The 24,912-nt window shown below is 48.0% G+C and overlaps 1 long non-coding RNA gene across 6 annotated transcripts in view; it reads right to left on the reverse strand.

Moving 5' to 3' along the window:
• Window positions 1-24,912, reverse strand: part of LOC137209863 (uncharacterized) — a 393,448-nt gene that overhangs the window by 217,506 nt on the left and 151,030 nt on the right. The window contains exon 4 of one of the 6 annotated variants that reach the window (XR_010936151.1): window positions 2,551-3,150. The exons of the other annotated variants lie outside the window; for them this stretch is intronic. This is a non-coding gene — a long non-coding RNA (uncharacterized lncRNA). The remainder of the gene's footprint in view (window positions 1-2,550; window positions 3,151-24,912) is intronic. 6 annotated transcript variants of the gene reach the window in all.

The following is a 24,912-nucleotide window of genomic DNA, read 5'->3' on the forward strand; positions in this document are numbered from 1 at the left end:
GAAGCTAGCAGGCACTCACTTCACACGGCAAAAGCACCGTTTTGAGCCTGAGCTCGTGTTATCACATCTAAGCCTCACAGTAATTTTGTGAGGCAGGGGATTTTTTTGGCGCCATTTTTCAGGTGAGAAAAAGAAGGCACAGAGAAGTTATAAAGTGTCCAGAGGCCCAGAGCCAGTAAGCTGCGGAGTCAGCAGAATTTCTGACCCCAGGGCCCAGGTTCTCAAGCAGGGGCTGCAGAGACGCAGAGGCATTAATTCTGCCTGGCGGTGCTGTCTGCCACCAGAAACTTGAGCCTGTCCTCTAGCGCGCTTAAGGAAGAGAAGAGAATAAAGTTCTCGAACGTGCCTTACAGCCGCAGCATCTTAGAGCAAAACTGCTGAGGTCATGAACTACTTTCTCCGACACCTTTTCAATGGGAAACGGCTGCATCGTATTACCTGTCATTTTCTGCCCACCTCTTCATGCTGGCTTCCTCCACCCTTTCTGTGGAGTCACCATCCAAAGAGGGGGCCCCATGAGAGCAGCGGTTACCCCTGGGCCTACCGTGTGCACCCAGGCGAGGAACATGCCTTCCTCATGCTAGGACCAAAAGCTCCCTTTTGCAAACATGGAACTGAAGGAGCCTCAGAGAGGTTAAGCAACTTGCCCAGGGCCACACAGCCAGTCCAAGGCCCAGCCCTGTATCTGAACTTTAGTCTCATCTAATCTAGAGCCAGAGCTCTTGCCTCCTCTAAAATGTGAATCATGCTCCCACGTCAAGACTCTTGGGGATTTGAAGAAAACGTCGAGACGTAAGCTGAAAGACATGATGACCATCTTTACTGGAGGAAAAGGAACTTCCTGTGTAGTTATTAAAAGTATGAAGGGGGTGGGGTAGGACTGGGAATGGGAAATCTGCTGCTTCCCAGCAGAGGGGGCATTTTGGAGCCAAGAAGATGCTATGTTCTGGAAGGCACATTCCAAGGCAGGGTCCGTCTCCCTGCAGCGGTCAGTGCCCAGGGCCACGGCAGAGGCCCCTAGGGCCGGGTGCCGGCTGTGGCTCCGAGGAGCGCTTGCTGCGGACGAAGCTTCTGAGGATACGGACGGGCTTCCAGCCAGCAGCCGACAGGACAGACTCTTTGGCAAGCTTCCCTAGGATGGAATATGGGAAGATATTTCCCCTCCCTACTCCATGTTTCCTCAGCTTGGGGAAAAAAGAGAAGAAAGAAAGAAAATGGGCCCCCTTGTCCCAACAGAGGATAAGAACTCACATGGAAAATCCACAGACCCAGAAGGAAACGCTAAAGAAAACATCATCCATCGTTTCCGACTCAGGCTGCTGCAAATACTTCACGTGGCCGCTACTATCTGCCCTGGTGTGGGAATAGCAACATTCACAGTGGGGTGGGGCAGGGCCTGGTCAGGGGTCCTCTCTGTGGAAGAAGAGATTCCAGCCTCGGGATGAGGAGTCCCGGGGCATAAGTCCTTTGTCCCCAGTGGGGTTCGGTGGGATTGCAACCTTGGACTTGGTCATTTCACTTGGGACACATCTATGAAACGGCAATCATCTCTGCCAGACCCACCAGCCTCACATCCCTGTGAAGTTTTAAAAATAGCAACAGGGCTTCCCTGGCGGCGCAGTGGTTGAGAGTCCGCCTGCCGATGCAGGGGACGCGGGTTCGTGCCCCGGTCCGGGAAGATCCCACATGCCACGGAGCGGCTGAGCCAGTGAGCCATGGCTGCTGAGCCTGCGCATCCAGAGCCTGTGCTCCACAACGGGAGAGGCCACAGCAGTGAGAGGCCCGCGTACCACACACACACAAAAAAAGCAACAAACAATGAACTACAGCAACAATGTTAATGATGTTCACCCAGGGACAAAGAATTGTTCTCCCTCTGATGAGTGGGACAAAACGGTGACTGCAGAGGGAGGTGGTACAGCTTAGGGGGCATGATGCTACAAAGTTCCAGAACCAAACCACCTAGGCGGGAAAATGGGCTCTACTCCTAACTAACTGTGTGACCTTGGGTAAATCACTTAACCTCTCTGTGCCCTAGTTTCCTCATCCATAAAATGTAGATACTAATAGTCCCAACCTCAGTGCATTACTGTAAAGATTCAATGACCTAAGGATTAATGATGATCAATACGTGGTCAGTATGTGTTAGCGATTATTATAAAATTGGTGACAGTCATACTATGTCACTCAGTAAAATATTATTCGTTAATGTTTGGGCCATCTTTGAATTCAGTGTAAGCCTCCCCTACAAACAGAACAGCTGTTGCTGGAGGAGCGAGCTAAAAATACTTCACGTCTCAAGATCTTAGAGGCATCCATCTGAAGACAGTACAAAACGAATCCACGCAATACTCATTTAAGGGGTATTTTAATGAGCAATTGCAGGGAATATGCCTCATAGTGGGGACGGCACTCAGTGCTCCGTTGCTTTTCCCCTTCATTCTGGACCCCCTTGACCAGGTAGAGAGCAAGGGTGATGTCATTATGTCTCCAGCACCGCACTGGGTGCTGGGGGAGGACAGGGGAGAAAGGTCCTTCTAAGGCACGTACCATCCGAGGGGGAGATGAGCCTGGTGCCTCACGCCTCTAAGTGGCGGTGCCTCTGGGGATCCTGTGAGGGGGGCAGTGCTGAGATGGCACGGGCGCAGGGCCCTACAGGGCTTGTAGACCTGTGAGACGTGGGGCTGGGAAAGCTTGGGCTTGCCGGGGGACAACAGCAGGATGCAGATGCACAGAGGGAGACCTGGGAGGCCAGGCTGCAGAGACACGCTTCCGTCCTGACGAAGGACTATGAATCCTAGGCCTCGGGGTCAGCAGGAACAGGAAACCACGGATGCCTTCACCGGGGAGGGAGGAATGCAAGCCACGCCAGGCTTCAGGAAGATGCGGCTGGCGGCAGTGTAGAAGGTCGCTGGGGAGAGGCCGGGCCTGGAATTGGGAAGCTGCTGCAGCATCGCAGCGGGCCTGACATCGGGAGCTGACCCCCGGGCTGTGACGGGAAAATCCACTGAGCGGTGACTGGATGGCGGGAGAGATGAACTGTCTGGAAGACGGTGGCATCACCTCATTCAGGAGAGCCAGCAGCTGGGCTGGGGTACGGCGCCAGGGAGACACGAGGGTTTACGGGCTTCCTGAAGAGAAGCAAACATCCTGGAAGTCAGAAAAGAGGGGCCTAGAACTTGTGTTCCCAGCCACTATGACTCTGCGTCAGTTTTCTACAGCTGCCTTAACGAATCACCACAAACTAGGCAGTTTAAAACAAGATTTGGAGGCAACGTTAAGTGTCTATCAACAGATGAATGGATAAAGATGTGGTACACACACACACACACACACACACACACACACACACACACACACTGGAATATTACTCAGCCGTAAAAAAGAATGAAATTTTTGCCATTTGCGACAACATGGATGAACCCGGAGGGTATTATGCTTAGTGAAATAAGTCAGAAAGAGAAAGTCAAGTACTATGTTTTTACTTAAATGTGGAATCAAAAAAATAAAACGAATGAATATAACAAAACAGAAACAGACTCACCACAGACACAGAGAACAAACTACTGTTTACCAATGAGGAAAGGAGTGGAGAGCAGGGCAAGATGGGGGAAGGGGATTAAGAGGTAGCACAGGGAGGTCGGCTCGGTGCTTTGCGATGACCTAGAGGGGTGGGATAGGGAAGATGGGAGGGAGGCTCAAGAGGGAGGGGATATGGGGACTCGTGTATGCATACGGCTGATTCACTTTGTTGTGCAACAGAAACTAACACAGTATCGTGAAGCAATTATACTCCAATGAAGATCTACTAAAAAAATAAAATAAAATAAAACAGAGGATGTGATGTACAGCACAGGGACTATAGCCACTATTTCATAATAACTTTATATGGAGTATAATCTATAAAAATATTGAATCACTATGTTATACATAGTGAAACTAATATTAGTTGAAACCAATATTTTACTGTAAGTCAACTACACTTCAATAAATTAAAAAAAAAATGGGGGGTCAAATTCAGTTCCCTGTGGTTGTAGGACTGAGGCCCTGTTTCTTTGCTGGCAGCCAGCCGGGGGCCACCCCTAGCAACTAGAGGCCTCCCTCTTTGCACATGGGTCCCCACTTTTAAGCCAGCAGAAGCCCACCAAATCTTTGTCACACTTGGAATCTCTCTGACTCTTCTTTGGAGGTATCTCTCTCATCCCATTCAGAGAAGGTTCTCGGCACAAGCCAGGATAATCCCCCTGTATCAGCCCACTGATTACTAACCTTAATTACGTCTGAAAAGTCCCTTGTGCCATGTGAAGTAACACGCTCACAGGCATAACACCAGGGGTTAGGATGTGGACATCTCCTGTCTACCAGGGCTTCTCTGCTTCTCGATAGGAAACTGGTAAACGTCACACACAATAAATAATAAGGTGTGGTCAGCACGATCACAGGCAGTAACTCCGGGTTCTAGGGAATCCTGGAGAAGAGGCACTTTGCCACCTTGGAGACCCAGAAACGGAATATCAGGAAAGGCTTCCCGGAAGAAAAATGAGATTACCTAGTGGAATATACAGATGAACAGGAGTGAAGGGAAGTGTCACTCCCAGATTTGATTAGCCTACGGATTATGAGAATAACGTGTTTAGAAGAGGCCAGAAGCTAGAGTAAACTCCAAGGAAACACCCCAGGTCTGAGATGTGGACAGTATCGCAAGAGCCAGCCCCCCTGCACGCTAAGAGCTGTTGTTACTCTCCTCCCTCCTGGTGGGGTGATTCTGCCCTTCCAAGAACCTTCCAGAAGTAACACAGTGTACCTCCAGGGAAACCCCACTACTACGCAAGGGAAAGGAGAGAAGTGAGTCTGCACGTGCTGGTAGGGGCAGAGGTCTGCGACACAGGAAATGTAAATGATATGCACATCAGCGTGCACGACAGGTTTCCAATTTCCCAAAAGAAAAAAGAAAGTGATCACTCGTGAGTATGCGGGGCCTTGTGGAAGCCAATGGTTAAATGTTCAAAATGGTTTTAAACCTTTGGTAGCCTGAAGTCGGCCGTGGTGGGATTTTACCACAGATATCGACAAACCTACAATTCAGGGTTTTTATTCCTTCCTGAAAGGTTGAACAGTGCACCACTGGGTTTGCATAAATTACCAAACTAGTAACAGGGATCATCTCAGGAAGAGGCGCGATGGGTTTCAAGGTGGTGTTGGTTACTTTCCCTTCCTTATATTATTAATTGTAAAAAGGGGTGCGATTAAAGCGATTTTTAATTTTTTTCATTATGTTCCAGATATTAAAATAAAGAACATAAGACAACCCGCAGCCTGCTACAACCCCCTTTTTCGAGGCTCTCTGCCTGGGCTGTGGCCTCAGCATCCTGAACACTGCACCTGCTTCCAGCTGGTCCAGGCACTGTGGGCTCTGACGTTCGTAGGCAGACGGGAACCACCGCCCAGCGATGACGGGCTGCTCCTCGCTGACCGCATGCTGGGAACCGGGCAGCCCAGGCCAGCCAGATGGCTGAGGTCCTCCCCAGGCCCTCGGGGGAGGCTGAGCACGCCTCCCTGGGAAAAGCCTTGACCAGCTACAGTCTGAGCCACGGACCTCAGGCCTCATCTGCTACAATCATTATGAATCATACGCAGATAATCAAGGAACAAGAAGAGCTTCTCCAGGGCCCGCCAGCTCTGCTCCCTGGCCAGCCCTTCCCCTTGTGCTGTCAGATCTAGAGGATTTTAAGGCAGCAGGGAGGTCCCTGAACTGCAGAGAGCAACCCTCACCACCAGCCCAGCGGATGTGAAGCTTTCTCATTTATCACGCTCTCAGTAACACACTCATCATACCCCATGGACCTTAGATGTAAGAAGGTGGGCCCCTGTTCAGGAGGCTGGATGGAGACCCAGTCATAGACTAACTGAGGCTCCCCCGAGCAGGCACTCCCTAGTTTACCCCGATTTCGCGGCTGTCGCCTCGTGGACCACAGAGTTTTCCACCTGGAACGTTTCAGGGGGATCTTTCCCCTGGCGTTTCTCCAGGACTCTCTTCCTCTGTGACTTCTCAATGCAATGAACAACACAGAGTGCCATCACATGCAGTGGTGGACACACCATGACACGCAGCCATGATGTGGGATCAGCTCAGAGCCGGACTGCCAGGGGCTTCCAGGAACCTAACAGGGGAAACCAAGGCACAGGCAGACGGCTGTCCATTTCCTGGAGAGCCTCCGCTGACCCGCACCCCGCAGCCTGGGGGCCTGGCACACGGCACCTGATCATGACATGACTGCTGACTGTGGGCGATTTTATCTGACCTTCCGCAGCATCTTTGTCTTTCCTTATCGTATCATCATGCATGCGAACAACATGCATCCTGTCCTTCTCCATAACGTAGCCATTATTAACCATCATCGCCATGTTTAAATGGCCCAATAATGAATTATCTGCACGTGCACCAGCTCCCTCAGACACTCATATGCCATGACCCCGAAGCTCTTTTTCTGATTTTTCACTGTTATAAATACCACTACAGCCAAGATCTCTGTGCACGAGAAAACAGGATTCTGAAAAGTTACCCTGAAACAAATCTACCAGTTTTTGACTAATACCAACCCCCAGGATACCTGCAGCTCGTCACGTGCCATGTCGTCCCCGACACTGGGAAACGAGAGCACCAGAGAGCGAGCTTCTGTGTGGCAGGGGACAGGTGACCAGCTGAGGATGACTGCCAATGTAAATGAGAGAGTTGGTACCCGGGTTCTATCGACGCATGATGAAAAAATGAAGGAGGCAGCTAACACAATTCGCACTGTATCATGAACTAGACAGCAGGAGTTCTGGGGTGTCGTGAACCTACCCAGCAACACCTGCCCTGGCGTCACCACTGCCCTGGAACACACTGACATGGCCCAGGGGATGCCCATACACAATGTTTGGAAAATCAGCACTCAGGGAGCTTGATACAGGATCAAGAGGCCGTAACTCACTTGGACTCCTGGATTTGAGGCCAGCTGGGTTTGCACTCACCCTCTGTGAGTCCTTCAACCGCTCTGAGTCTCTGTTTTTCCATCTGTAGGTGCATGGGGTGATGACCTCTGAGGTCCCCTTTCTGATACTCTACAAGGTTCTGGAACCCAAGAAGATGCCAGCTGCTGACCCAGGAAAGGCAGGGGCCTGGTGTCCTCACCTGGACCAGGACCCTTTGCATTTCCAACCTCCATAGCACGGGAGCTCTGATTCGGGAAACCACCACTGTCTGTGCAGGATAACTACTCCGTGTCGCCCGTGTGCCTTGTTGAATTCTAAGCGTCCTGAGGGCAGAATACGGTGTGACTCATCTATGCCTCCCCCACAACCCTAGCTGTGTGGTGTGTATGAGAATTCATGCCGTACCCTTTGTAACGGCAAACTAAAAAACAATCTAAAAGACACCAGCAAAGGACGAGTTCACATAAATCATGATCCAGCTACGGAAGATGACAGTTAGCTATCATCCTTATGACGGAGATCTAGCCCTACTAACACAGAAAGATACCCACCACATATCCTCCAGGGATAAATTAATTACAGGACCACAGGGATGGTCCTGGTCGGCCACGTGCGTCGTTTGTGGAAATCCCTGGGTCTTGGGATCTTAGGTGAATTTTTAAACTTCATGCTTTGTCCGGTTCTGAATTATTTCCTTGTTTTTCATAATCAGTAAGTATCCCTATCTAGCAGTGTCTGAGGCGGGCGCTGGCAAACTTTGGCCTTCAGGCCAAACCTGGCTACCATCTGCTTTTGTTCAAGCCGCAAGCTAAGAACGGTTCTTACATTTTTAAATGACTGGGGGAAAAAAATCAGTAGAAGAAGAGCATTTCGCGACGCGAAAATTATGTGAAATTCATTTCAGTCTGCAAAAATAAAGGTTTACTGGAGCGCAGCCGTGCCCATTTGTTCTGTGTTGTCCACAGCTGCTTTTGTGCCACAGTGGCAGAGTTTAGGTGCCCCAGAGTTTGTGTGGCCTGCAAATCCTAAGATATTTACTCCCAGGCCCTTTGCACAGAAAGTCTTCCGACCCTGGCCTAAGATATCCCCTGCTCTGGAAATCTCTGCCACAACCCTCCCCAGAATTGCAGCTCACTGGGGTTCCGCGTCTCACACTTGATTATCATCTATTCAGTCAATCCTCACTACTTGCAGATTCTGTGCTTGTGAACTCACCCACTTGCTAAAATTTATCTGTAGCCCCAATGTCTCGGCATTTCACGGTCCTTCACCAACATTCCCAGAGAGGCAACAAAACAAAACAAAACAAAAGAGTCTCCTGTTGCCCATTCCCAGCTGCGGTCCACCAAGGAGATTCTTGCAGCGGAGTGACTGTATGCCACTTTCAGGACAAGGTGTATACGCATCTCTACCTTCCCTTCCCCCCTCTGCCGGCTCGATGGGCATCAAAGTCCTTGACGAGTGGGAGACCAGCAACATGGAAGAGGCCTGAGTCTTCCGATCAGTGCATGAAGAAACACCACCCACTGGCCAGGAACGTCCTCCCTGGGCTGTCATGTGAGTCGGAAATAGGCGTCTTTCGTGCTGAGCCTCTAGGATGTTGAGGTTTATAAGCAGAGTTACTCAAACGAAACGCTGCCACCTTTTCTTTTTTCCTTCTTGAATGAGGAAACTGAGGCTCAAAGTGGTAGACTGAACTTGACGAGGTTACATGGCTGGAAAGTTGTAGATTCCCACGAGTTCCTTGGAAAGTTTCTAAAGGCAGTGCTCTTTCCATAACACCCAGCTGCTGACATGCTAAGAGCGCTTTTTTTTTTTTTTTTTAATGTGGCCCATTTTTAAAGGCTTTATTGAATCTGTTACAATATTGCTTCTGTTTTACGTTTTGGTTGTTTGGCCACGAGGCATGTGGGATCTTAGCCCCCCCGACCAGGGATCGAACCCACACCCCCTGCAATGGAAGGCGAAGTCTTAACCACTGGACCGCCAGGGAAGTCCCGCTAAGAGCTCTTTAAGTGTTCTGAGAGTTCGAATGAAAAAGGGCTCAGGGGGAAACATTCTAAAAAGTACAAAGCACTCTAGAAATAACCCAGTCGCATTTGTCATCAGCTTTCCTGTCCACCTTCCCTTTTCTTAGTCAGGTTCAGTCCATCCAGAATTTCATTTTCAGTGGAAACAGAGAAAGCGATTGTGGTAGCAGACATCACCAACCGTTCTCAAAGTCTTTTCATTACTTTGAAATGGGCTAAAAAAGCCCATCTTCTCCACCTCCTGGGTCCCCACCCCCTAACCCCGGGCCTGTCCTGGCTGTCGGGCTAATTATGAGCACCGCCCACGGCCAGGCATGGCCAGGTGGCTTCACAGAAGCCAAAGAAGTTATCAGAAATGAGGACTGGATTTGACAATGTGGCCAAATGTGCAGACAGGGGCATTTCAAGGCCCTCACTTCCCTGCTCATAATTAGTCAGCTGCCAGCAATGATGAGAATCTGAGGACTTTGCAAAACAATGACCTTCTCGGCCACTCCGGTGAGGAAGGATCCTTTCAGCCTCCATCACAGGGCTCTAAAGTGTGAACACTGATCGAGAGTTTCACAATATTAGCTGACCTTCTGTTCAGAGATGAGGACAAACTCCCAGAGGAAAGGTATTTAGTCTGTCCAGCAACTCTCCGTGCATTCAATGCGCACTTACTGTGTGTCGGGCCGTGACCTAAACCCAGTGGAGACAGTTCCTCAGCTTGAAAACCCAGGGCTTAATGAGAGACACAGACATGTTTGTCTCGGGTCCACATATTTTCCAGGGGCCACCACCCCTTGGGTCCCCATTCTTCACCGGAACAACAGCGATCACAGCAGCCATGATGGTCCAAACCTACGTGCACTTATACGTCTGTCTTTCCCAGAATATTGTGAGGGTTTCTGTACAGGTCTTTTCATCTGTGTGACCCCAGCGAATAACACAGATTTTCAAAAGGTGTTGCTTGGATTGAACTGAGACAAATGAATGAATGATGGAAGCACACTGGGAATACCAAAACGAACAAAAACACATTTCCTAAGCCCAATGCAACGATTCTAGATTAATATGGAGGGTGCATAGGTAATTCCAGTAAATCCAAGAACATCAGGCATGTAAAGAAATAAGGCAGGAGAAGGAGTCAGTGCTGGTAGGGGGGGTCTCCCCACAATGACTAGGCATAAATTAGGACCATTTGTTACCTATTCCACAGCTTCCGGGACCTGCCTCAACATAGCAACCGCTGCACATTATTATAACCTCTTGATCATCATCTTCCCCCTTCAAAGACAAAACTCCCCAAGGAGCAGAGACTGCTTCTCTCTTGTCCATTCCCCAGCACCCAGCAGCGCTCAATAAACATTTTCGGAATGGATAGACCAAGTTAGAGACACAAAGACACGTCGTAATTCCATAGTAGACGTATAGATATAGATCCCTAGCCATCTATCTATCTATCATGTATGTACGTACGTATGTATGTTCGTATCCACAGTGGTGATATTCTTACACATGGGAAGAAGCAGCTAACTCTGCCATGAAGGAAACATGAACAATACCATATAAACACACATAACATGTAGCTACTGAAATGATAATCACAGCCCATCCTTATACAGCCCGAGCTATTCACTGGGTGTGGTCCACAGAGGTAACGCTCACAGCAGCCTCATGAGGAAATCGGCAGTATTATTCTCATGTTACAGAGAAGGGAAGCTGCTTTCCCAAGGTCACAGAGCTAGTAACAACAACAGTTACGGTGTGACTTTACACGGTACGACTTTACATGGTGTCCTGCCAGGGCGTGACCTCTAACCAGGAGAGTTAGAGGGAAGGAGAAATGAAATCACTTCTGCAGAGCAAAAAAGCAACCAGCACAGAACTAGACGGACCCTGGGAACCAAGCAGACCACGGCCTTCACACCTCATCACAATAACCTGCTTGCACAAATCTACCCACACCAACACCAATTTGGTGATTCTTAACCATCCAAAGAGATTTTTACAAACACTGATGCCCGGATCCCTCCCTAGATCAATTAACCCTAGCCTAGGGGGCCGGGAGAAGGGATCAGATCCCAGTGCTCTTTGCAAGCTCCCAGGTGACTACGGTATGCAGCTGGGGCTGAGAAACTCCACTGCCTTTCCAGAAGCACAGAGCAGGGCTCTGGCAGGAGGAACTGCAGAGAGATTGCTGGAAATCAGGCATGAGTACAAGAAAGAGTGACTTCACTGCTGGACTAGTCAGTTATTCAATTCACCTGCAGTTGTAACCTTGCGGCCAAGAACTTCGTGCACACCCACCAGTGCCAAGAGGATGGGCTCGCATTTGCTTGGAGAGGATGCCCACTGCCCCCCAAACCTAAGGCTCTGCCCAGTAAGGAGCTGGAGACCTGGCAAAAGTCCCTCTGCTCTCCGAGCATCAGTTTTCTCATCTGCAAAATAAGAATAATCATGCTTGTTTCAAAGGGCTATTGTGAGGATTAAAGGGGATACGGAGGCTGAAGAATTTACTAAGATGAAACACAAAAACAGGAAAATAACATTCTAAGAGAAAGCGTTCTCACTGTCAACTTGGAGGAAGCTGGGGAGAGACCTGGGTTCAAGCCAGGCTTAGCCTTTACTATCGAGTCAAGAAATCACTCTGCCTCTCCTGTCATCCATGGTATAGCAATGGCTCCCTTACTCATCTCCCCTTGTTGAGGAAACTCGGACTGGGCATCAACCATGATGTTGTTCTATGAATCAAATGAGATAGTACATATGAAAATGCTTTGGAAGTTGTAACATGTTCTACAAATGAGAGGAGATGGTTCTTGTTTGTAATGATTAACTATGGGCTCCTAGAACCTCAGGGACTATGGGGACCTTAGAGGGTCACATCACAGTGTGATGCTTGGATCCCTCTCCGTCCCAACGTGGTCTCTTAAGTGGACACCTCCAACCATGATACCCTGACCACTGTCTGAGACAACTCATTCATCCACAAGGCTCCATCTCCTTTTATTCGGTTGTTATCTGTCTGCCTGTTCTTTCCTCTTCCCCATCTTGGTTCTAATCTTTGGGGCCATAAGAGATACATCTGACCTACTGCCTTCCTCCCAGCCTCTCATTATTTGGAGACAACCATCATGGAAGTCCACCTCCACCTCTCAAATTCCCTCCAGTCTTCTCTCCATGACGCTAAGGCAGCCCTAGTCCCCGTGTCTCAGTCAGCTCAGGCTGCCATAACAAAATATCATAGACTGGGTGGCTTGAGCAGAAATTTATTTTCTTACAGTTGTGGAAACTAAAGTCCAAGATCAAGGTGTAGGCAGGTCCAGTTTCTTCTGAGGCCTCTCTTTGGGTTGCACACAGCTACCTTCTCACTGTGTCCTCATATAGTAGGGGGAGAGAGAGAGAGAGAGAGAGAGAGAGAGAGAGATCAAGCTCTCTACATCTCTTCTTATTCAGGGCGCTAATCCCACCACGGGGGCCTCACTTTCATGACCTTATCCAAACCTAATCACCTCCCAAAGGCCCTATCTCCAAATACCATCCCCCTGGGGGTTAGCGCTTCAACAAATGAATTTGCGGTGGCAGGGGTGTGAGGGGATGGTGGGAGGTAGGGGCGGGGGGAGGAGACACAATTCAGTCCATAGCACATCTCCCCAGAAGGGTCTCTTGCTAAGCAAAAGCAACTCTTACTCAGACATTGAGTACCCACAATGTCTACAAAGCATTAGTTATATATGCTGAGGAAACAGATATGAGTCACCTGCCCTTAAGACACCAGAGTCCAAAGAGGGTCACTGTCGACATGTAAGAGGTCTCTGCACCATAAGAAAGACTGGGCCACAAACTGGGGAGAGGAAGTTCAAAAGTAAGTCAGAGAGGTCACAGAAGGAAGAAAACATAGCCCTGCCCTTTGATTAACTTTTATTGTAGAGGTGATGACTCCTGAGCTGAAATCAGGAAATCCTCACCCACCCATTATGGACGGTGCACGTTCTCTATGCCAGACCCGGTGCTACGAGCTGCAACAGCAGCTGTGAGCAGAGTAGGTAACCCAGCCACGCTTACAGAACTGGGATTTGTTTTCAGCTATGGCCCTGGGGTCCTTCAAGGCGGGATGGGTCATGCCAAATTTCTCCGCACCCCTCACCCCAAGCTAAGTACCTAGCCCTGAGTAGCTGCTCAACGACGCAATCTCATGAAGCGATGAGGGAAAACCAAGACCACGCTGAAGCCGACCTTTATCATCAGAGATAAGAAATCAGTACTTGCTGAAGGATGGGCTCGTGCCCTCCTAAATGCCAGAGACCCACTCGCTGACGATGGAGAGCCAGGGGTCCTGGAGCGCTGAGCCGTCCAGGCCACTCTGACGCCGTTCTCGTGAGGACACACGTAGACAACCAGGACTGACTTGGCCTTCCGGCGACTTGCCGCCGAAACCCCAGGTCTTGAGGGCAGACTACATTTTGTACAGTCTGAGCCTAGTGGGGAAGCGGGCTGCCGCGCTGCTGCCCGCTGTGCTGCAGGCCTTGGGAGAGGTCTGGTGGCCGCAGCCCTGGCGTTAGCTGAAGGTAGGACAGAGTATGAAGACGCAAAAGCAGCCATGTGGAGGCCACGGAAGCAACGGTTGCCTTCAGTAAAACTGGGCTGCCTCTAGCTACTGCTGTGGAAGTGGAATCTGAGTTTAAGGCGCACATCAGCAGGGTGGATCCTCGGTGAGCAGGAAGTATAAAAGACCTTCCACTACAGGCCACTAGCTCCGCCCAACTGCAGCTTCTACTTTGGGGTTCCTGTCAGTCTATCCCAACACTCAGTGAGAGATTCTTGCTGTTCGGCCTTGAGAACACTTTGATCGTTTTTATCAGTTGACTTTCCTGAAATTGCACTGTGTTGAGCGATGATTCTTACTCAAATCTATTTCCTGTGCCAGAATTTTATTGACAAGAAATTCAGAAAGATTAGACGCCCAAATCCCCAGCACGTTACTTGTATGTTTTCAGTGCATTTTCACACTAAAATAGTTTATACTAAGACTCATACAAACATTAATTTACTACAATATTAAAATATTTTATACTAAAATACCATACTTTTTAGTTGACACAACATTGGGGTGCCACAGCATGGTTCTTCCCCTTTGGTCATTTCAAGCAATGAAGACAGGGCCTGTATAGTCATGTGCTTGTATGTCATGTTTACACTGCTGACATTCACATACAGAGACATCAGGATTGGCAAAACCATTGCTTTTGTCAGATTTGCCAAGTGTTAGGAGATTTTTTTAATGTATTTCTCAAAATCTCATGTTGTGCCGTTTTATATATATATATACATATATGTATATACATGTATGTATGTATGTATATATACATAGATACATATGTATATATATGTATACACACACATATATATGTATACACACACACACACACACACACACACACACATAAATCTATTTTGAAAAAAATCACAAAGCTCCGGTTAAAGGTTCATTTAATAACACGTATATGTCTTTAACGTCTACAGACAAAAAAGTCTCACAGTTCAATTAATGTTTTCCCTGTGGTGCAATGTGACAGGGAGGACCTGAAAGAAACAATGAAAAGAGGCTATTGAATATGTCTAGTATAAGGGGACCTATGTTTTACCCAGAACTTATACAATATGCCCTTTAATGTAGCAAATATTTTTAAAAAGACAGAGATACTTTGTTATGTGATGATTTTTTGACTGTAGCTAAACCAATTTTTAATCACAGTTTCTGAAAATCTTGTCATTTCTTTTATCATACTTATGGGAAGATGATTACCGTTTTTGTTGAAAGATTGAAGTTTTTCCTCTTATTTTCCATACCTTCTGGTTAAAAAAAAAAAAGTGCCTCTGTTAATGAAGTAAGCACACACCTAATATTTTATATGCTGTTGAGCTGTGTAACTTAAAATTGGGATCCTTCATTATGAGCTTGATTATGTCATTGATAAAATGGTGACGTGTCTGAGTATTAGTTCAACCACAGATTTATAATGTCTGGGAATATGTGGCTATAAGTCTGTGGGAGAAATAATTTGGCCGTGTTCACTAGCTTGCACCAACCTAGTGCAAGAGCGTATTAACTACCTAAGTGAACACTGAAATGGAAAGCACGTGTTGGACCGACATTAGCTTCTGGCTCCTAGATGGACCCGGCTGCGGATTTCAGGTCCCCAGGCCACCGTGAGCCCCTACACCTCATCAGGTGGTGGGAAGGAATGATGACATGATGCCTGGGAGAGCTCAGCATTCTGCCCGGCACAGCAAGGGATCCATAAAGACACTTACCCACAAATATTTTAGTTTTTCTTTTATCGCCGTCATTATAATCATTACTGAGGGAGACACCCCGACAGAAGAAGATAAAGGTACTTAGAAGGCAAAACTGGAGCTGGTGTTTAGGAGCTGCAGGAGGTGACAGGGCAGCCCGGAGCAGAAGGAAGCAAACACAAACTGCTCTGGACCCCGGGAGGAGTCAGAGACAGGCAAGAGCAGGAGATAGTTCACTCAGGAGCTAACTAAGTGAACATGCTAGAGCCTGTGGCAGCACACCTTTTGGGGGTCAGTTTTCTCACTGAGAGACTGGAAGAATGTTCCCTAGTACAGGCCTCCCTCGGTATCCTCGGGGGAATGGTTCCAGGACCTCCCCAGATACCAGCATCCGGTGGTGCTCAAGTTCCTGATATAAAATGGTGTAGTGGGACTTCCCGGCGGTCCAGAGGTTACGACTCCGCGCTTCCACTGGAGGGGGCACGGGTTCGATCCCTGGTCGGAGAGCTAAGATCCTGCATGCCATGTGGTACCCCACCCCGCCAAATAAGGGAAGAAACTTCCGCAGACCACCTGGTCCAGGCCCCCACTGATTGGTTCACCTAAAACACACAATAAAGGGCTCATTTCGGAATGAGTCACTATCTCATAAAGAAAAAACATTGGTGTAGTATTTGCATTTAACCTACACACGTCCCCTTGTATACTTTAAATCATCTTCAGATTGCATATAATACCTAATACGATGTAAATACTATGCATATAGTTGCCAGCATGATGCAAATTCAAGTTTTGCTTTTTGGAACTTTCTGGAATTTTTTTGTGCAAATATTTTCAATCTGCGGTTGGTTGAATCCACAGATGCAGAACCAGAGAATACAGAGGGCCGACTGTAGTAGGGAGGCCACATTAGTCAAAGTCTGTAATAGCTCGTGGCACACAGTCGGCCCGCAAGACATGTTATTTTTGCTCTTCTCCATGCTTGAATCAAGGAGCATCTGCTCTGAGATGGGAAAACAAACCTATACATAAAAATAAATCTATCTCAGTGAAATTTTACATTAACTACTAAAGGCTAGTGATCATTACAAATTCCTGGGAGAAACTGATGGTGGTTCACTAATTAATCAGGTTTAGAGACATCAAGCACCACTTAAGGAATCATTGCTCCTTAGAGGAGCAAATATGAGGACGGTCAGGTTTCTGATTTACACTCCTCTGGGGAGACCGAAAGGGTACACGCTTAAGAATAAAGTTCTCTCTAAAGTGTTCCAGAGTGAACAATTTCCAGCTTCATTGGCTAAAGGTAAGATGAGTCAGCTGGCATCGCTGTCTAGCAGCACGGTCGGCAGGCTCCCTCCGTGTCTGTGTTAAGAATCAGAAGCGAGAAAGCGGACAGTGGGGCAAAACACGGGTGAGTGTCCACGGGGTAAGACTTTTTGGCAGGGCACTGCCTGTGGAAGAAAACGCAACAGAAATTGAGGTGGATGGAAGACATCAAACCGAACGTTCACCGGCAGAAGCGCACTTCCCCACACAAACCACATGCTTATCACTTTCCCATTATAGTATTAAAACATGCTTCTTCTTTAAAAAAAAAAAAAAATCACCAAGTTCCCACTTTCTCACACCTTCCAATTACATTTCCCGGAAATGTCTGTTAACAGGAAGTTCATACCTTCTCAGAATTTCATGTGCAAATATGCATATGTACTATTTTGTTCTGTCTTGTCTTCACAAAGGTGGGCTAATTCTTTACCAAAAATACTACAACTTTTCTCCTTCAATTAATTGATTATGGACACCTTTCCATATTAGTATATATAAATTCATCTCAATTGTTCGTATTTAATTTCTTTTTATTTTTCATTTTGAAATAATTTCACACTTACAAAAAGAGTTTGAAAGTAGAATGAATTCCCACAGCCTTGCAACTTCTCAGTACTGATACCTTATATAACCACATTATAATGATCAAGTTGTATCAGGAAATTAATATTAATATAATCCTACTGTTTAACCCAGAGACATTACTCAAATTTTACCAATAATGTCTTTTGAAGCGAACCCAGGGTCACACATTGCCCTTAGTCATCGTGCCCCCTTAGGCTCCTTTAATCTGTCATCGTTCCTTAGTCTGGCTTTGTCTTTCTTTCGTTTTTGAGGAACACTGGCCAGTGGCTTTGCAGAATGTCCCTCAATTTGGGTTTGTCCGTATTTCCTCTAGATTAAATCCAGGTTACCCACTTCTGGCAAGAATAGCACAGAAGTGATGGCTGACTCCAGGGCTGGGGCAGGGCGAGCACAGCATGAGCCTGGAACATCTCGTGGCGCCGGAAGGCAAAGCAGTGCTCAAAAAATGATGGGGAAATGTCAAAAGGACATAGAACCCAACTTGAAGGGCATCCCATCCGCCGACTCTAGGAAAATTTGAGGAAAAAAAACGATAGTCATGGATTATAAGCAATATAATAAAATAAGAATTTATGAGTTCACACTGATATCAATCATTGAATTTTTTTAATGGAAAAAGAAAGGAAAGTTCTTCCTTACGTTAGAATTCCAACTGATAAGTGTGGAAGCGATGACGGAGACAGACACTGTTTGGCAATAACAGTAATACCAGTTTCAGGCAAGAATTTTCAGCGGAGGCTAAACTTAGGTTTGAAACTTAGGTATGATGAGAAACATGATATTTATATATTGATAGTAACAGATGATCTCCTGATAAGATACTAACTAATTATAAAGGGAGAAATATAACTTTATGGTGCAGAAACCTAGCAGACACCACTCTCATCAAGTGATCAAGGTGAACCTCATCGGTCATGGGACCAAGCCAGCGCCATGTGCTTCCTGATCTAGCCTTGAGATGGTCGCAAAATCTCAATTCTTCAGACTGCTGAGTATGACACTGTTAAGCAGTGAGGCTGTCCTGCAGCTTCTGCTACTTGCTCAATGCTGTGAAAGAACATTTTTTGAAATGTGTTTTCCTACTTCTAGAGGACAGACTCATGGTAGGGGGGGAGGAGTTGCTGGGTCAAAGGGCACACACAGTCTAAACGTTGAGAAGTTGTGTCAACTCTCCCTTCAGTGAGGCTGGTTCAATTCATCACCGCCCAGCAGCACAGAAGAAGACTCACTTTCCTTTGCCAACAACATTCATCGCTCCAACCTGCCCGAATGCCTACCACGGGAGCAAAGGAAGCCGGCTGTGGCTGGGTCAGGCCCTGGGCAGGTGCAGTGAGAACAGCAGGAGAGCTCGGAGCACCGGTGCATCTGGACAGGAAGGGATTTTCTGAGGACAAGGTCAGGGCTCCAGGCCAAGCAGGAGTCAACGGCAGGCATGTGTATTAAAGATACCAGGGAAAAAAAGCCGACAAGGCCCTAATCTACCTGCAGGATGCCATATAGGTTTGCTACTTGAGAATGACTTAAAAAGCTTGAACTTGCACCAGTCCCCTCTTGGCCTCGGCTGCAGACTTCAGTTATAACTCCTAACAGTCTCACAGGGTACAGATGCAGTCATGAGCTTCCCAATCAAACTTGTTAATGATAATTATGAATTTCTGGGTTGTGTTTTACAAACTGCTTCATGTCACTTTATGTAAATTACATCAAGTTAAACTTTGAGGAAAGCATTACTAACCTTTAGCGATAACAAAGAGCAGAAACTTAGACAGAGAGGGAAAGGCATTTGGCTGGGGTTGCACAGCGGGGGGACGAGAGAGGCATTTGGTGTTTGGAAGCCTAGTTCAGAGTGCATCGGGAGAGCAGTGGTTCCCCCCGCCCAGGCCTCTGCCCCTTGTCCGGACGGCTATTGTACTAGGGGCGTACATGCATTAGCTCATTTCCTCTCAGCCACCTAATGACACAGGTACCATTATTAGCTCCATTTTGCAAAAGGGAACAGTGAGATTTTGCCCAAGGCCTTGGTAGCAGTAAAGGGCAGGCTTAGGACTCCCACCGGGTTTATGTGACTCCCAGGCCCACGCATGTTTCTGGAAGGGACCACACTACCGGGCCCCTCTCTACGCTTATACAGACCTTGTTTAATGCTGGCCCTGCCCTGGGCCATAAGCAGAAGGGCAGTAGGCAGCGAAGGGAAGCAGGAGAGCCTGTGCATCTCACCGCCTGCCTCCTCTGAGATGAACAAAGGTAGGAAAGTGAAGAAGGGTTGGCACCCGGGCTAAAGCCCTCCCTTCTCCCCCACCCAATCAACCCAACAAATACAGTCGCTGATCACCTGCTGTACACATGTGGGCTGGATCCCACAGATCTGCTTTACGAGCTAGGCTAAGTCAAGACAATCCAAGTACAAAAAACAAAATGATGGCTGAATTGCAAAATGATGACATTACTAACAGTGAGTACAGATGAGACACAGCTGGATGATAAACACAAGGGCTGAGAAAGAGAGATAGGGCCCAGGAAGGCCTCAGACACAACGCCGTCTAGAGCCACCTCCAGGACTAAGGATTTACCCCCTCAAAACTCTCCCACCCTCCTTGGGCAGGGGCAGGGCAGCCGTTGCTGGAGGGCAGGGAAGAGTGAGATCTGGGCAGAAAGGAAAACTGCTCACAGCTACTAAGCATCTACTTAGTGACCTCACTTACCCTCCCAAACAATTCCCTAAGTAGGCATTATCTCCACGTCACAGAGGTAGAAAGCGAGGCTCAGAGAGGGCATTTAGCTTGCCCATGGCACCCAGCTACTGATGATAAAATTAAAAAAATATAAAGGAATAAGAAAGCCAGAATAAAAACGAGGTGTATGTGGAACTAAAGTTGGGATCTATCCACCAAACCAGACTTTAAGTTTTTCTTGTAATTCATAAGAACCGAGGGAATCTTACTGTATAACAAAATCCAGAAGATGGGACCTGCGATAGACTGAATTGTGTCCTCCCCCAACTTTATATGTTAAAGTCCTGATCCCCAGTGCAACTCTATTTGGAGATCGGACCTTAATGGAGGTAATTAAGGTTCAATGAGGTCATAAGGGTGGAGCCCTGATCCCACAGGATTAGCGCACTTATATAAGAAGAGACACCAGAAAGCTAGTGCCTCCTCTCCCATCCCACCCCCCACCCCTGCCTCATTATGTGAAGATACAGCAAGAAAGTAGCTGTCTGCAAACCAGGAAGAGCACTTTCACCAGAAACTGAACCAGCTGCACCTTGATCTTGGACTTCCCGGCTGCCGGAAATGTAAGAAAACAAATTTTCTGTTGTTGAGGCCACCTGATCTATAGTATTTTGCTACGGCAGCCCAGGTTGACTAAGAACCGGGGCCTCCATAAACCAGACCAGTGGACTGGTGATTGGTTTGTTTTTAAACTATGTCCTCATCACTCATGATTGAGGATAGCCCCCAGTATCTGTGTATTTGTTTATAATTTATACACAGAAACACCTATATTATTATAAAGCATACGACATTTTATAGGAAAGAAATAAACAAAACTAGAAGTTGTAACACTTCTTCATATCCTTGTTGCAGGTTGAACTGTGTCCCCCCCCCTAAAAGTTATGCTCAAGTTCTAACTCCTAGTACTGGTGAGTGTGACCTTATTTGGAAATAGGGTCTTGGAGAAAGTAATCAAGTTAACATGATGAAGTCAGATTAGGGTAGACCTCATTCTTACAGGAAGAGGGCAATCTGGACCAGATGCACGGGAGAGGAGTCTATGTGAGGATGGAGGAAGAGATTGAAGTGATGCACCTACAAGCTAAGGAAGGCCAAGGATTGCCAGCAACCACCAGAAGGCAGGAGGAAAGGAAGGATTCTTCCCTAGAATCTCTGGAAGGAAGGCAACCCTGCTGACACTGTGATTTCAGGCTTCTAGCCTGGACAACTGTGAGAGTATGTATTTCTGTTGTTTTGAGCCACCTCACGGGTGGTACTCTGTCACAGCCGCCCGTGCAAACTAATATATACCCCCAGTAAGTCCGCCCAGCTCACAAAGGCCAGCGTTCGACACAGCTGAGCACCACAATGATCACGATCGATGAGAATTCCCGAGGAATATCATGATTTTTAATCAGTCACATTGGACCCTGAAAATCACAAAGTTGCATCCCTGGAGTGACAAAAGGACTGCTGACGTGTCAGGTCAGGACGGTGAGTTCGGAGCACAGGGGAAAATCATGGCAGAAGAGCTGGTTTGGAGGCACACTGTTCAGTGAACGGCTCAACGTGGGAAGGTAGCAGGAGAGTCTTGTGTCCAACGGGGGCCCTGGGGGAGTCGGAAGGGTCCAGGAAGCATGGCAGAGGCCGCCTCCTGTAGGGCACTGGCACAGAGGAAACCCCCCAAGAAGCACCCAGCCCACGTCTTCTCCTCCGGCCAGCCTCACTTCCCCCTGTCAGCACAGCCCTGGTTTATTTTGACAAGGTTGTTTCCACGCAGCAGGCACACACACCCCTGCAGACACAGAGAAACCCGGCACACCCTGGGGACCGGTGTTCATTGTGGAAAACCCAAAGCATCATCTCCAGACGCAGCAGGCTGTGGAAAGGGGCCACTGGCAAGCCCCCCGGGAGTGGCCCGTGGTTGTGTGCAAGCAGCACGAGCGGGTGAAGCCGGCAAGCAATGAGCGTAAGACGCAGGGCTTCCGGGCACGTGGCTGCAGGTGGGTGGTGGGTTTGGGGTGGGGTGGGGGTGGGGGGCGGCGGGCCGGCAGTCTGGGCCTCAGAGTGACAGACTTGGAAACCTGCTTTGTGCTCAACTGAGCGAAAACGGCAAGGGTAGGAAATATAGAAATAACACCTCGCGCATTAATCAAGGCTCAACATGGGAAGAGGAAGCATACCCACTGAATTTCAGATAAAGAATAAACTGTTTACTGAAAAGACAGGAGGGAGAGTCCGAGGTAGCCGAGAGGTAGAGAGCAAGCACATGGGGATGGGGCGTGGGGTACGATTATCGGAACTGAGAAGTCTGGGGGACCCTAGGGAGCCCTGCTGGGGATGTCATCTCTAGAGCAGCCAATGAGGCTGGTTCCGGGAGTAGGGGACAAAGAAATCCCTGCAAACTGGAAGCAACTATTGCTATTGGGACCAAGTGCTGCTGGCAGGGGAAGAAGTATTGCTACAGTGATATCAGGAACGAATAGAAGTGAACAGAAAGGGGCAAGACTCTCCCAGCTCCCCAGCTTCCAGGCTCCCTGGAACAGTCAGATCCAGCCACGCTAGGCCAGCAGTTCTCCAGCACCATGATCAGCGGCCATGGACTGGGCACCACCCCGTTTATACTGGGCATGTGAGTCAAAAAACTTAGGAACAACTGGTCAGGCACAGACCCCGGACCATCAGGCAGGACGCTGGCCTGAGCCGGGCGGCCAGGTCGGTATGTCACACCAGATGTCCTGGCTCTTCATCAGCTATGCACGCCTTCCAGTTGCCCACCAGGCCCACGTCATGCCTTATATTGCCTGCCTGGTCCCTGGAGACAATTGAGTTTGAGACCCCTGGCCAAAAAGGAAATGGGGTAGGGAATTCTGCATTGTATGTGAATTCCTTCATTCGCATTCAGTGTGTATCAGGTTCCAACAAGGCAGGGGGGCGTGTGTCTTGTCCACTGCTTTATTCCCCCAACAAACTCTGAAAGTGAATGGACGGACCTGGCTTTGGCTTTGGGAGACCGTGCAAGGCACTGCCTGCGAGGCGCAGTGCTTCCCTCAAGGACGCGGTCTACTTGGGAGCAGCAGACAGGCAAAGAATTTGTTTTAAGTGGGTATATTTCTGATGGGGTAAGCCCAGGGGACTCTAGGAGTGTGCGCGGGGAGAGGGTATAGTGTGGGGATAACGTGGGAGGGGAGGGAGGACAGGACAGGCTTCCCAGGAGGACAAAAGGCACACAAGGCCTGCGAATGTGACAGCGTTCTGGTCTGCAAGCATTCTGGGCGGCACGTGTTTCTGAGTTTCTGTCCAACTGTGTCCAACTCTTGACTTCTGCTCACGAGACTACACTGTCCACAGGGAAAAGTCCAGTGTTCTCATCCCACTGCTCTCTGCCCATGGGGACTTTTAGAACTTACCATTCAGTACTTCCTCTTGCCGACCAACATGGGCAAAAAAATGTCTGTTCAAAAGTGTATGGAGTAGTAATGGATTAGAGTTGGAACATCAGTATGAATTCATGGTTAGCTTAACAGAGATACGATGGATACCTATGGAAACGATTAGACACATGTGTATACACGTGGGTTAGGACACTCACACGTATTTCATTGCTCTGTTGGCTGAGAAGACTTAGAAGCAGTGATGCCCCAGTAGCAGTGAACACATCTCACACCCATACGTTGGTTTCTAATGCCATGTTCCAATAAAGCAAACCAGGCCTCCTTGGAGAAATGGCTGATTCTAGGTCTGGGGGCAGGAAATATACAAGATGAGCCCGGAGCACCTTGTCATGCCAGAAAGGAAGGAAACGCTCAAAAAAAAAGGGAAAAAACAACACCCTCCCCGCCGCCCGGCAACGATGATGGTTGTATATCAAAAGGACCCAGGAGCCAACTGAAAGAGCTCCCAACGGCCAAAGCTGAAAGAACTTGAGCAACAGAACGTGGCTCAATGTTGCTTTATGAGCAACATAAAGTCATATTGAACTAGAATCCAAAGTCTATAAAAATATCCACGAGTCCGTATGGATATAAAGAAATGGGGGAGAAGAGACAAATCTCCCAAGGAGAATTCCAAACAATTTGTGTCAATACTTCGCATCAAGGGGGGGCAAAACGCCCAACTCCAGAGGTGTGACATCCTTCCAAGTACGGTGAGGAAATGGGGCGGAGGCAGGCATTTTCATGGTGGAGAAATCTAACGAACAGTAGCGTAGCCAGGCGGTCAGGGTTACTTTACGTCTGCAGTCTTCCTCCTAAGATGCATCATCTCAGACTAATGATGAGAAAAACATCAGACAAATCCTAATAAAGGGACAATCTATATAATCCCCGACCTGTACTCCTCAAAACCATCAAGGTCATCGAAAACAAGGGAAGTCTGAGAAACCTTCACAGCCAAGAGGAGCCTAAGGAGACATGACAACTTAATGGAACACAGTATCCTGGATGGGATGGTGGAACGGAAAAAGGACATCAGGGAAACATTAAGGAAACCTAAAAAACAATGTATAAGCTGTAGTCGATAATAATTATGCACCCACGTTGATCACTACTTGTAACAGCTGTGCCACACTAATGTAAGAAGTGAGCAGTAGGGAGAACTGGATGTGGGATATATGGGATCCTCCCACATACTTTGAAGACAGTTCAAAATTGCGAACTATCTTCACAGTTTTTCAGTAAAATCAGAAACTGTTCTGAAAATAAGGTTTGTTTTCAAACATGTGTGATGGAAGTGTGCGGGGGAGTGGAAAAATTATGACACCTGGACTATTTCCTTCCATTTCTGCCCCTCCTGATGGCTGCTGTATACGGTTCCCATTAAACTCTGAAAACATTCTATCAATCCCGAAAAGGCAAGTGGCGCGGATGTGAAATGTGTAAGCTGGGAGGGACTGACAGACCAGGGCAGCCGGCCGGCACGCTGCTTTCAATGAGAGCTGAGGAAAATGAGGTTCAAAGCCTGGAAGCAAATGACCGATGAGTTCCTCAGCGCAGCGC

Source organism: Pseudorca crassidens, chromosome 17 (genome assembly GCF_039906515.1).
Source record: "Pseudorca crassidens isolate mPseCra1 chromosome 17, mPseCra1.hap1, whole genome shotgun sequence".
Lineage (NCBI taxonomy): Eukaryota > Metazoa > Chordata > Mammalia > Artiodactyla > Delphinidae > Pseudorca > Pseudorca crassidens.